Below are 10000 nucleotides of genomic sequence, written 5' to 3'. Positions count from 1 at the left end.
GTTGGTTTGTTGGTTGGTTTTAGAAAGAAGTGAGCAGAGGAGCTAGCGTAACACATCAGGATCTACCACACAGCTGTCACAGGAAGAGTTGCATTGTGGGCAATGTAGGCGCCTGATTCTGACAGCTATGATTCTGCTGCATTGATTTTGATCCTGTATTTCAAACTGTTCAGCAGGAGCCTCCATACAAGACTATAAATCTTATTACTTGGACTGTTTGTTGGAACAAAAGAAGCAGTTTGAAGACGTGATGAGGGGATCAGGGAGAATGGGACTACATGATCAATCAAAAACATTCAATAATTAATTCGTTGTTAGTTACAGTCCTACAGTCTTAAAACAGAGACATATCTCCACTATCTAACTAATAAATCCAGCCTTATTATCCCGGCTGGTTTTCCATCATACCTGGGTCTGTATGATTTTGAAACGGACATTAAATTCCTGTATTATTGATTATTATTAGTATTATTACTAACTGAGCTGTGTGTGTTTTGACCTTATATCAGTCAGATGTTGTGTGTTTGGAGGATCAGTCTGATCAATCTGTGTCCTCCTGTTTGTCTTCAGTCCGGTTGTCGTCCAGCTGTTTGTCCTTTATCTTCCTGCATTTAGGTTCAGGATGAGTCGAGCCTTCAGGGAATGAATGGAAGTCAATGCATTGTGTGTGTGTGTGTGTGTGTGTGTGTGTGTGTGTGTGTGTGTGTGTGTGTGTGTCCATTAGGAATCAAGGTCAGTCACTCAGCAGTCCATTAAGACCATAGATTCACTCATCTCTCCCTCTCTCTCTTTTGTTCAGTCTGTTTGTAGGTCTCTCTCTCTCTGTCTGTCTCACTCTCCCTCAGGCTTTATCAATCACTGTCTGTCCGCCTGTCTGCCCCAGTGAATCATGGGTAATTCTTAGCAGGACTCCGACCTTCTGAAGCGTCTAAAACGTGTTGTTTTCTCTTCAGAGTTCTGAATGCAGCTGATGTCTCTGAAGGCTGCGGTGCGTCCGAGCGACCAGCAGGGGGAGTGAGAGGATAAACTGTGCATGTGTGTGTGTGTGTGTGTGAGTGTGTGAGTGTGAGTGGAGCGTGGAGAATCAGATTATACTCACACACACACACACACACCGAGGAGGCGTCCAATCGTGTTACAGAGCTGCAGAGGCTTGAGAGCGATATGCAAATGAACCCACACTTGTCATTTTTAGCAGCAACACACACACTCTCTCTCTTATCCTCTCTCTCTTCCTGCCTGTGTCAGTAAATGTGCCTCGACCATCTGCCCGGCTGTCAGGTCTGTCAGTGTGGAGCATCGCTGAGGCGTGCTCGTGGGGCGTCCAAGCCCTCAGGAGTGTCTGACAGGTGAGGGAGGCGGAGTCGTGACGGCTGTCCTGAGCTAACACCGGAGCTAACTTCACACGCAGATGAATCGTGATTTTCCTCGCTCAGAAGTATTATTATTGTGATATTCTCTCAGATTCATTGGCAGTTTTAAAATAAAGATCGTTATGGTCGTGATGCTGCGGGGGCGGGTGTAGCTCAGGTGGAACGGGAGGTCGGGCTTCAGTGGATGGGCTGGTTTGCCTCCTCGTGTCCTCATGTTGAAGTGTCCTTGAACAGCAGATCTCTCTGGATGTGTATTTTAGGAATTGAATAAGTGGCTAATATGACTGTGATGTAATGTAATGATACAGAGAGAAGCAGAACAACTTATAGACATATGATCTTTCTGAAGCACCTCACAGCCTTTATCATAATATATCATCCTGTGCTGTCTCTTCAGCTGCTGAATGCTCCACAGTGTTCACAAACAAACTCTTTAAAGCTCCCTGAAGCTGCAGCGACCTCTGCTCATTGTGTCCAGTGATGTTTCCGCCGGTTTTAAAAGAATCCGTCCTATTTTTTACGATGTAAACAGGACCGATGGTGTCCGTGTAGTCTTCGTGTGAACAGGCTCCGTGTTACATTGAACATTTAACACGTTCGTGTAGGAATGTGACAGTTTGTGTTCACGCCACAGAGACGTTCCCGGGAAGTCGGTCGGGAAAATGAGGCAGAGATGCTTCAGGAATATGAGTCGACATGAACACGACTGACGGATGAAATATGATCCGTCAAACTGCTCACCTGTTCAAACACACACACACACACACACACACACACACACACACACACACACACAGCTGACAGTGACTGTTTGACTTCCCACAGCGACAGGCTGTAAACTGGTTCAACACACACACACTGTTCTCTGAGTGTGTGTGTGTGTGTGTGTGTGTGTCCTGAGGTGAGATTAAACATGTCTAAGAACAGACAGACAGGAAACAAACAAACACACACACACACACACACACACACACACACACACACACACACACACACACACACAGACAGAGTAAACCTCTGTGAACTCTGACCTTTGACACAGTGATTGACAGCTGGTCTGCAGGGTGTACAGTGACAGTCAGTGTGTGTGAGTGTGTGTGTGAGTGTGTGTGAACTCTGACCCCTGTCATGTCCTGACAGCTCTCGTTTCCCACGATGCCTTGCTGCATGACAGACGGAAAAATTGCTGACGGAGAAATGACAGTTAACACATACACACACAGACACACACATGATGTCAGTGATTACAGTCAGGGCTGGTTATTAGATTAATTACGACTGAACAGAATAATAAGTGATTATTCATCAGTGGACGAAGGATAAATGAGCCTTTTTTGTAAAACTGGATTCTTAAATTAATTTTCATGAACTGTAAAAGTCACGCAGACGGATGACTCAAACTAACTGTCAGTGAATCTTTAACAGTTTGTAGATTTACGTCCTCTGGTGTCACAGACTGAGTCATTAAGAAAAACCTGATTATGACGATTATCAGACTGAAAATCGACCGGCCGTTATAAATAATGAAGAACAGGTCGTCCTGTACAGAAACATCACTGTGGGATCGTTATGTCTCGGATATTTAAATGGACTTAACGAGCTGCTGATGAAACATTTTCACAGTTTGATTTTATTCACTTTAAACGTCATCGCCCTAAAATACACCTTCAGTTTGGATAAAGTGATTCATCAGATTAAGTGAGTGAGACGTGTGCAGATGCTTAATATGATCTTTTTATGTAACAACTTAATTTTCTATAATAAGTTCTTTGATGTCGTGACGTCTGTGACATCCATGTTTTTTGTGTTAATGTTAAAAGCTGGGACCAACATGCTTCAGGTCAAAGCAGCAAGGAGACAAGGGAGAGAAGCTCCCCAGACTCCCTTTGAAAATCGCTCGATTTTTTGAGTTTCTGAGTCAGAAGGAACTTTAGAAACGTTGTGAAATGCTGACTATGACAAATTATTAATTAATTGAGCCTTCTTGTAAATTCGGCAAATGTTATACACAAATCGTATACAGTGTTATATGGTTAATCACCGTTAACAGAGACCCCGGTCTGCAGTGCAGTTCATACACTTCATACACGGTTTTATAATGCCTTGTTTTGGCCCCTCAGAAGCTTTACCTCTAAATGTTTAGATGATTAAATAATCGGTTTCAGTCATTTTTTAACAAAAAGGGCCTAAATTCTCTGATTCCAGCTTCTTGAATGTGAATGTTTTCTGCTTTCTTTCGTCCTGTGACAGTAAACTGAACGGTGAGGAAACACTGATAACAATTTTCTGACATTTTGATTGAGAAAATAATCAACAGATGAACCTAAAAATGAAAATAATTGTTAGTTGCAGCCCTTTAAATATAATTAATGTTGTTAGAGTGCCTCGTTAATACAGCGTGACACTCCGGGGTGAAAATGTTGTTTCTGAAAAGCCAAGACAGATAAAGCTTCTTAAAAGTGAGGATTCGCTGTTTTCTGGCAGTAAATGAAGAGTTTTTGGGTTTTCTGACAAAAGAATCAATCTGAAGTCGTCACTTTGGTTTCTGTGAAGCTGTAATGAACATTTTTCACCTGTTTCTTGGACAGTTTACAGCCAAAACCATCAGTCAGTCTACAGCTGTGCAGAAATGTCGGGTTTAAACAAAACAAATAGATATCCAAAATAATGATTTAACCGCTATGATGCTGCCAGTCAGTACAGCCTTGATTTAATTGTTTCCTTCACAGTTCATGAGCAGCAGATGGATTTACTAGCAGTTTAGCATTTTAAATCACATTTCTATGATGACAAAAGTCCTGTTTGTTGCTCTCACACCACAAACGACCGGAGGCAGCGTTGTTTGAAGAGTTCAATTTACATCTTTTACCCCAAATGAAACTAAACAAAAGCATCAGTTTGAACAGGATGGGCATGAAAGCCTCCTCTGACTCAGTTTGATATTTAAAAAGCTGGCGAGGGTTCGAGCCTGTTTGCCGTTCAAACGGGCCGACAGATTGACCCTGTTTTTAGCCATATGATGTCTTTGATTCTGTTTGGGATGAAACACAGTAACCTGGTTAATCATCCTCTTCTGTGCACGATTATAATATTCTGGTCACAGTCTGCTTTCCCCAGACTGGCCGACTCTCTCTTCCTCAGCCAACATGCCCACGAGGGAGCATCCAGGACGGGCTGCCAGTGGAGCCTCAGATGGGCAACGTGAGGAAGGAAATGTAGAGCGATCAAATGAAATGTAGGAAAGAAAGATTGTTATTATTATTATTCAGTACTAAAGTCCTTTAAATGTAACTACTAAACAGGAGCATCTTGTGAGCCGACTCTTCGGTGGTTCAGCCACAAAAAGTAAAGTATTTTCTCCCAAAGCTGACGTCATCGCTGATGTCAGATCAGTGATTCATGACCGACAAATTCACACACAGATGAGGTGTTTACTGACACTTGTAGTCTCCACTTGTGGTCCACACTGGTCCAATCATCGCCCCGATCATTAAGTGTATTAATTGGACACAGTTATTAGACCGGAGGCCTTCAGGGGCCTTGAGATTATTGCACCACATGGGACTGACTCTGAGCTCTCCCAGGCCTCATTAACAGAACACATGGGGTCCATCTGGAGCCAAATTGTGCCAGCCCAACACTGTAACCCCCGTGTGGGGTCGACATGGACACGATGGCCAGGTCAGCAAGACAACAAGCCTCTCTGTCTGCTGTCGTGTTTTCAGTCATTTTAAATGTTCATATTTGTGTTTAATTCAGCCGTTTGTTTACCTCATCTGTGCTCTCAGTTTAGTGGACGTCTCAGCTAGAAGCTTTCTATTCAAGCACAACCGTGAAACATCATTTTGGTTGTTTGTTGGACAAAAACATCTGATTTAATGTGATGAAGTGAAACAATAATATTCAGTATATATGAGTGTGTTTACATATAAAGCTGTGAGTTGATAGAAAAGCTTGAAAATCACCTTGAAAGTACTTGAATAGTGCTTGAGTTTCATTAGAGAAAAGGTGTCTAATGATAACTAATGATTATTGTCATTGTTGATTAATCTGTCTGCATCATCTTGATTAATCAAGAAATATTCAGTCGTCTGATCTATAAAACGTCGATCAGTCAATATCAGAATAGTTTGTAATTAATTGAATTGTAGTGGATTGATTGTTGCAGCTCTGGTGTTTAACAGCAGAGTGAGACCTCTCCTCTCTCCTCTCCTCTCTGATCGCTGCTCGTCAGTTTCAGGAGTCTCAGTCTCTCACTTAAATTTTCATTCACTTCATCTCAATAATTCAACTTTATGGACTCCACAGTTTGAACCAGGACCTTTTGGTATTTGGATGAAGTGGCTCGTGCAGCCAGCTGTTACTTCAGAGCCACAGATACATTTTTAATCATCGCTGCACCTCCTCTGCTCACGTAAGGATCCATATCGACACATAATCAATATTAAAGCACCAGGATCAGGATCTGGGCCGTCACTCGTATGTAGAGCTTTGAGAAACACATGCAGCAGATAGATGTGGAGCATTTCTCCAGGATGGATCCCTCGGCGGCGTCAGGTCGTCTCGTCGCTCCTGTGGCTCAGTGTGAGACGCAGATTTGATCCAATAAGAACGTTTGTCTGTCAGAACTGAAGAGACGTCCTCAGAGCGGAGGACGTTACAGCCGCTGAACCAGAGACGGAGTTTAGTCTCTAATCCACAGACTCACTCAGTGTTACCGGGTTGCACTGTGTGTGAGGTTGAAAGGGTCAGAGAACAAAGTGTGACAGCTCAACAGAAACATCTGACTGAAGTCTCATGTCACTGTTAATCCAATCAGAACCGTGAGTGGAGCTAAAGTGGGCTAAACTTCCTGGTGCAGATTTTTCTGGTGCTCTGTTTCATAATTCAACTTTACAGAAGCTCAGACTCTGAACAGAAACAAACTGGGTCAGTGTACGATACTGACTTCAGGTGGCAGCTCGATGTGACGGGCTGCAACTAAAGATTATTTTCATATCCATTAATCTGCTGATTGTTTTAATCATTAATCAATTAGTCTGTGAAGTTGCTATAGAGTCGTAAGAAACGCCTTATTTTCACTTCCCAGAGCTCAAAGTGACGTCCTGAAACCAAAATATGTTTCATTTATTCATACATGACAAAAATATGTACGTAAATAAATATACATGATGGTCGATATCTGATATCTTAGATGATGGATGTGGTGATATAGAGACTTTGGTGTTGGATGACAGTAAAGTGATGTTCTACTTGTTCTAATACTTGTCTTTACACACTGAGTCATTACATCCACATTACTGATGATTATTGATCATCAACAGCGATCCCTACAAGATTAACACAATATCAATATGGAGGTATTTGGTCAAAAACATTGTGATATTTGATTTTGTCGGCCAGTCTGAACATTTCTGAAGAGCTTTAGAGGAGATTTCATGTAGCATGAAAATATTGTGATATCATTATAAGACCAAACTGTCCAGACCCACTTTTTTGTTTTAAAAATGACTGACACAATTAATGAAATATCAAAATAGTTGCATATAGTAATAGTTTCTCTGGCCCTGTCCTCAGGCTCGTAGGTTATTCTCAAAACTTTTTCTCTGTGTTTTGGTCTTTCGTACACAAGAAAACAGTGTTTGTGTCACTGAAAATAAACTTTGTGTTCTCATCTGGACGGACGGAAACTGAGGTGATTGATGCAGACACTCACGTTTATCAGTGTTTGTAGCACCACTTGCAGATGTGAACCCCGACTATGTGTTATGATGTTGAAGTATTCGAGTGCGTACGCTGACTGAATGGCTGTCATTGTTTAACGTTATACTCGTGACGCGGTGATGGAAACGTTTACAGCGCTTTGCTGACAAATCATCCAGGAAGCTTCTGTGAAAAGCAGTCACGTTTCCCTGCTTCAGTCACAAGTCAATTAAAGTTCATGTAAACACTCAGTAGAGTGTGTTGAATCGCACAAACAGATAAATGTGGTGATTGTGTCTGTGTGAGCAGCAGTGAGGAGTGAACATCCTTCACAGCTTCTTTAGAAAGTCGATTATTAGCACGTAGCTCGTTGAAGGACGAACGATTCACTGGAGCGTCAGTCACTTTAATTCACTGTGTCCTCGTTTATTCCTCGAACTGTTCAGTCAGTAATGAAGCAGGTTTAATGGACAGGGTGAGATCTGTGTGAGGAGACCCTGAGGAGACCCTGAACACCTGCAGGGATTATATTTCCCATCTGGCCCGGGGAAGCCTCGGGATCCCCCCGGAGCAGCTGTTGCCAGGGAGCATTGTTCAGTTTGGCTCTTTGATACGATCTGAATCAGCTTCAGTCATTTTATGATTGTTTTCAGTTTGTAGTTTAGTTTTATTTAACAAAATCAAGACTTGTGTCTGTGTTTGTCTCAGGCTACAGCTTCTTCTCCAGACATCTTTGTTGTGTAGCTGCTTCTTGCTCCGTTTGTTGTCGTCAGAGCTTCCTGCTCGAGGCTCGTACTGTCTGTGACTCATGGTTTTAAAAGGGTCCCATTAGATAGAGGGATCGTTTTTATCTTACCTCCACATATCCAACATATATCCCTTTATTATTAGTCTGAGTGAAACCTCTAACCAGCATCAGGCCGTCGGACTGCAGCTGGTTCTCCTCACTGACGGTCAGGATCAGGTGTTTACACACCACAGTGTCAGAAACCCTCCTCTCCTCTCAGGTGTGTTTTATTAAGGACAATTTAAAGGCTCGTTATAGTAAAGTGATGTCATTTGTCTTGTCATTATATCCATATTACTGATGATTATTGATCATCAAGAGGACCAATAGTCACCTCTACAATATTGTCACAATATCAATATTGAGGTATTTAATCACAAACATTGTGATATTTGATTTTGTCGCCCGCTCACAGCACTAATGAAGATCTTTAGAGGAGATTTCTAAATATTAAGAAGTAGCCTAAAGATACTGTGATGTCATTATAAGACCATATAGTCCAGCCCTGATTAAAAATGGCTGAAACGATTAATAAACTATCAAAATAGTTGCAGATTATAATAATAAAATTCATAATCACAGCTGCAGCCTGATCTCAGAACAAACAATCACAATGTAGTTAAATGAATCTGTAATTAAAGTGTGTGATTTGTTAAAGACTGCAGGTAGAGTCGGGCTGATCCTCTCCAGCCTCGGGCCCTTTTACACTTCTGATAACTGAGCAGCTGCACAGGACAAATATTTGGACCTCATTTTCCTTTAATGAGCCGAGAAACACTCGGAGCGGAGGAGCAGAAGAATAAAAGGCTTTTAGCTAATGAAGAAGAAGTGGAAGGAGACGCACGAGTGTGTTATGATTCATTCATAGTTTCTGTTGTAGATACGAGACGATGACGTATTCTTCAGGTAAACTGGTCAGCGTCATAACACTGGTGGTAACGAGATGTGAGTCTGTCTGAGTTAATGTTGTAACGCTTGCTTGATGCACATCGTTCTGCTCCCAGAGAAGAAGAAGAAGCGCCGTCCTCCTGGATATTCACAGTTAGATTCAGGTTCCCACATCTGTTCCCTCGTAGATGTCCGGTTCTGTTTCTTCTTCTTTGAGGTTTATTGACGGTGGCAAACAAAACCAACAATAATCTTTTCATGGCTTCATCTTGTTGCACTTCCTTCTTGTGACTGGACGATTAGCGCCACCTACTGCTCATCTCAATGAACCAGTGGACACACCTGAGCACCACCGCAGCCAGCTGACATGTTAAACCAGTGGAGGCTGAGCTGAAGATGAAGTTAGTGAAGGCTTTTATTTTGTCAGTAAACTTGAGTGATGTCTGACTTCCTGTTGGAGCTATAATATTAATAACGAGGAGAGGAAGCACAATTACATGAATGGAAAGCATCCCTCGTTTCCTCTCCTCTTCTTCCTCTCCTCTCCTTGTCTCCTATCCTCTACTGTCTTCCTCCCCTCCTAGTTTCCTTTCCTCTTCCTCTTCTCGCCTTGTGTCAATAGTTTCCTTTCCTTTCATCCTTATCTCCTTGTCTCAGCTCCTCGCCTTCTCTTGTCCTTGTCTCCTGTCCTCTCCTCTCCTTTCCTTCCACCCTCGTCTCCTCATCTCCCCTCCTATCATCTTTCTCTTCCTATAGGTTTTCTTCTCTCCTTGTTTTCTCTCCTCTCCTTGTGTCCTCTCCTCCTCGTCTTCTCTCCTTGACTCAATAGTTTCCTTTCATCCTTATCTTCATTTCATCCTTAGCCCCTCTCCTTCTCTTGTCCTTGTCTCCTGTCCTCTCCTCCCCTTTCCTTCGATCCTCATGTCCTTGTCTCCTCTCCTTTCATCCTTGTCTCTCCTAATTTCCATCCTTTTTGTGTTTGTCATTTTCGAGATTCGTTTCCTCTCCTCTCATTTCTTCCTCATCTCCTTGTCTCCTCTCCTCTTTTTCCTCTTCTCTCCTTGCCACCTCGTGCTGCCTCTCCTCTCCTCTCCTTTCCTTTCACCCTCCACCTCCTTATCTCCTGTCTTCCTCCTCTTCTTGTAGTTTTTCTCCTCTCCTTGTTTAGCCTCCTCTTTTTCCTCCCTCCTCTAATCCTTCTCCTTCCTTTGATCCTCCTCTCGTCTCCTCACCTTGTTTCCTCTCCTCT

The 10000-nt window shown here is 42.6% G+C and overlaps 1 protein-coding gene across 7 annotated transcripts in view; it reads left to right on the top strand.

The window, feature by feature from the left end:
• The window catches only part of grip1 (glutamate receptor interacting protein 1), a 63199-nt gene that overhangs the window by 10321 nt on the left and 42878 nt on the right, over positions 1-10000 (top strand). The gene's annotated exons all lie outside the window — the stretch shown is intronic.

Source organism: Pagrus pagrus, assembly GCF_965226575.1.
Source record: "Pagrus pagrus genome assembly, chromosome: 23".
Taxonomy (NCBI): domain Eukaryota; kingdom Metazoa; phylum Chordata; class Actinopteri; order Spariformes; family Sparidae; genus Pagrus; species Pagrus pagrus.
Note: the sequence above shows the minus strand (reverse complement) of the source record. Positions and strands in the feature narration are given on the sequence as shown.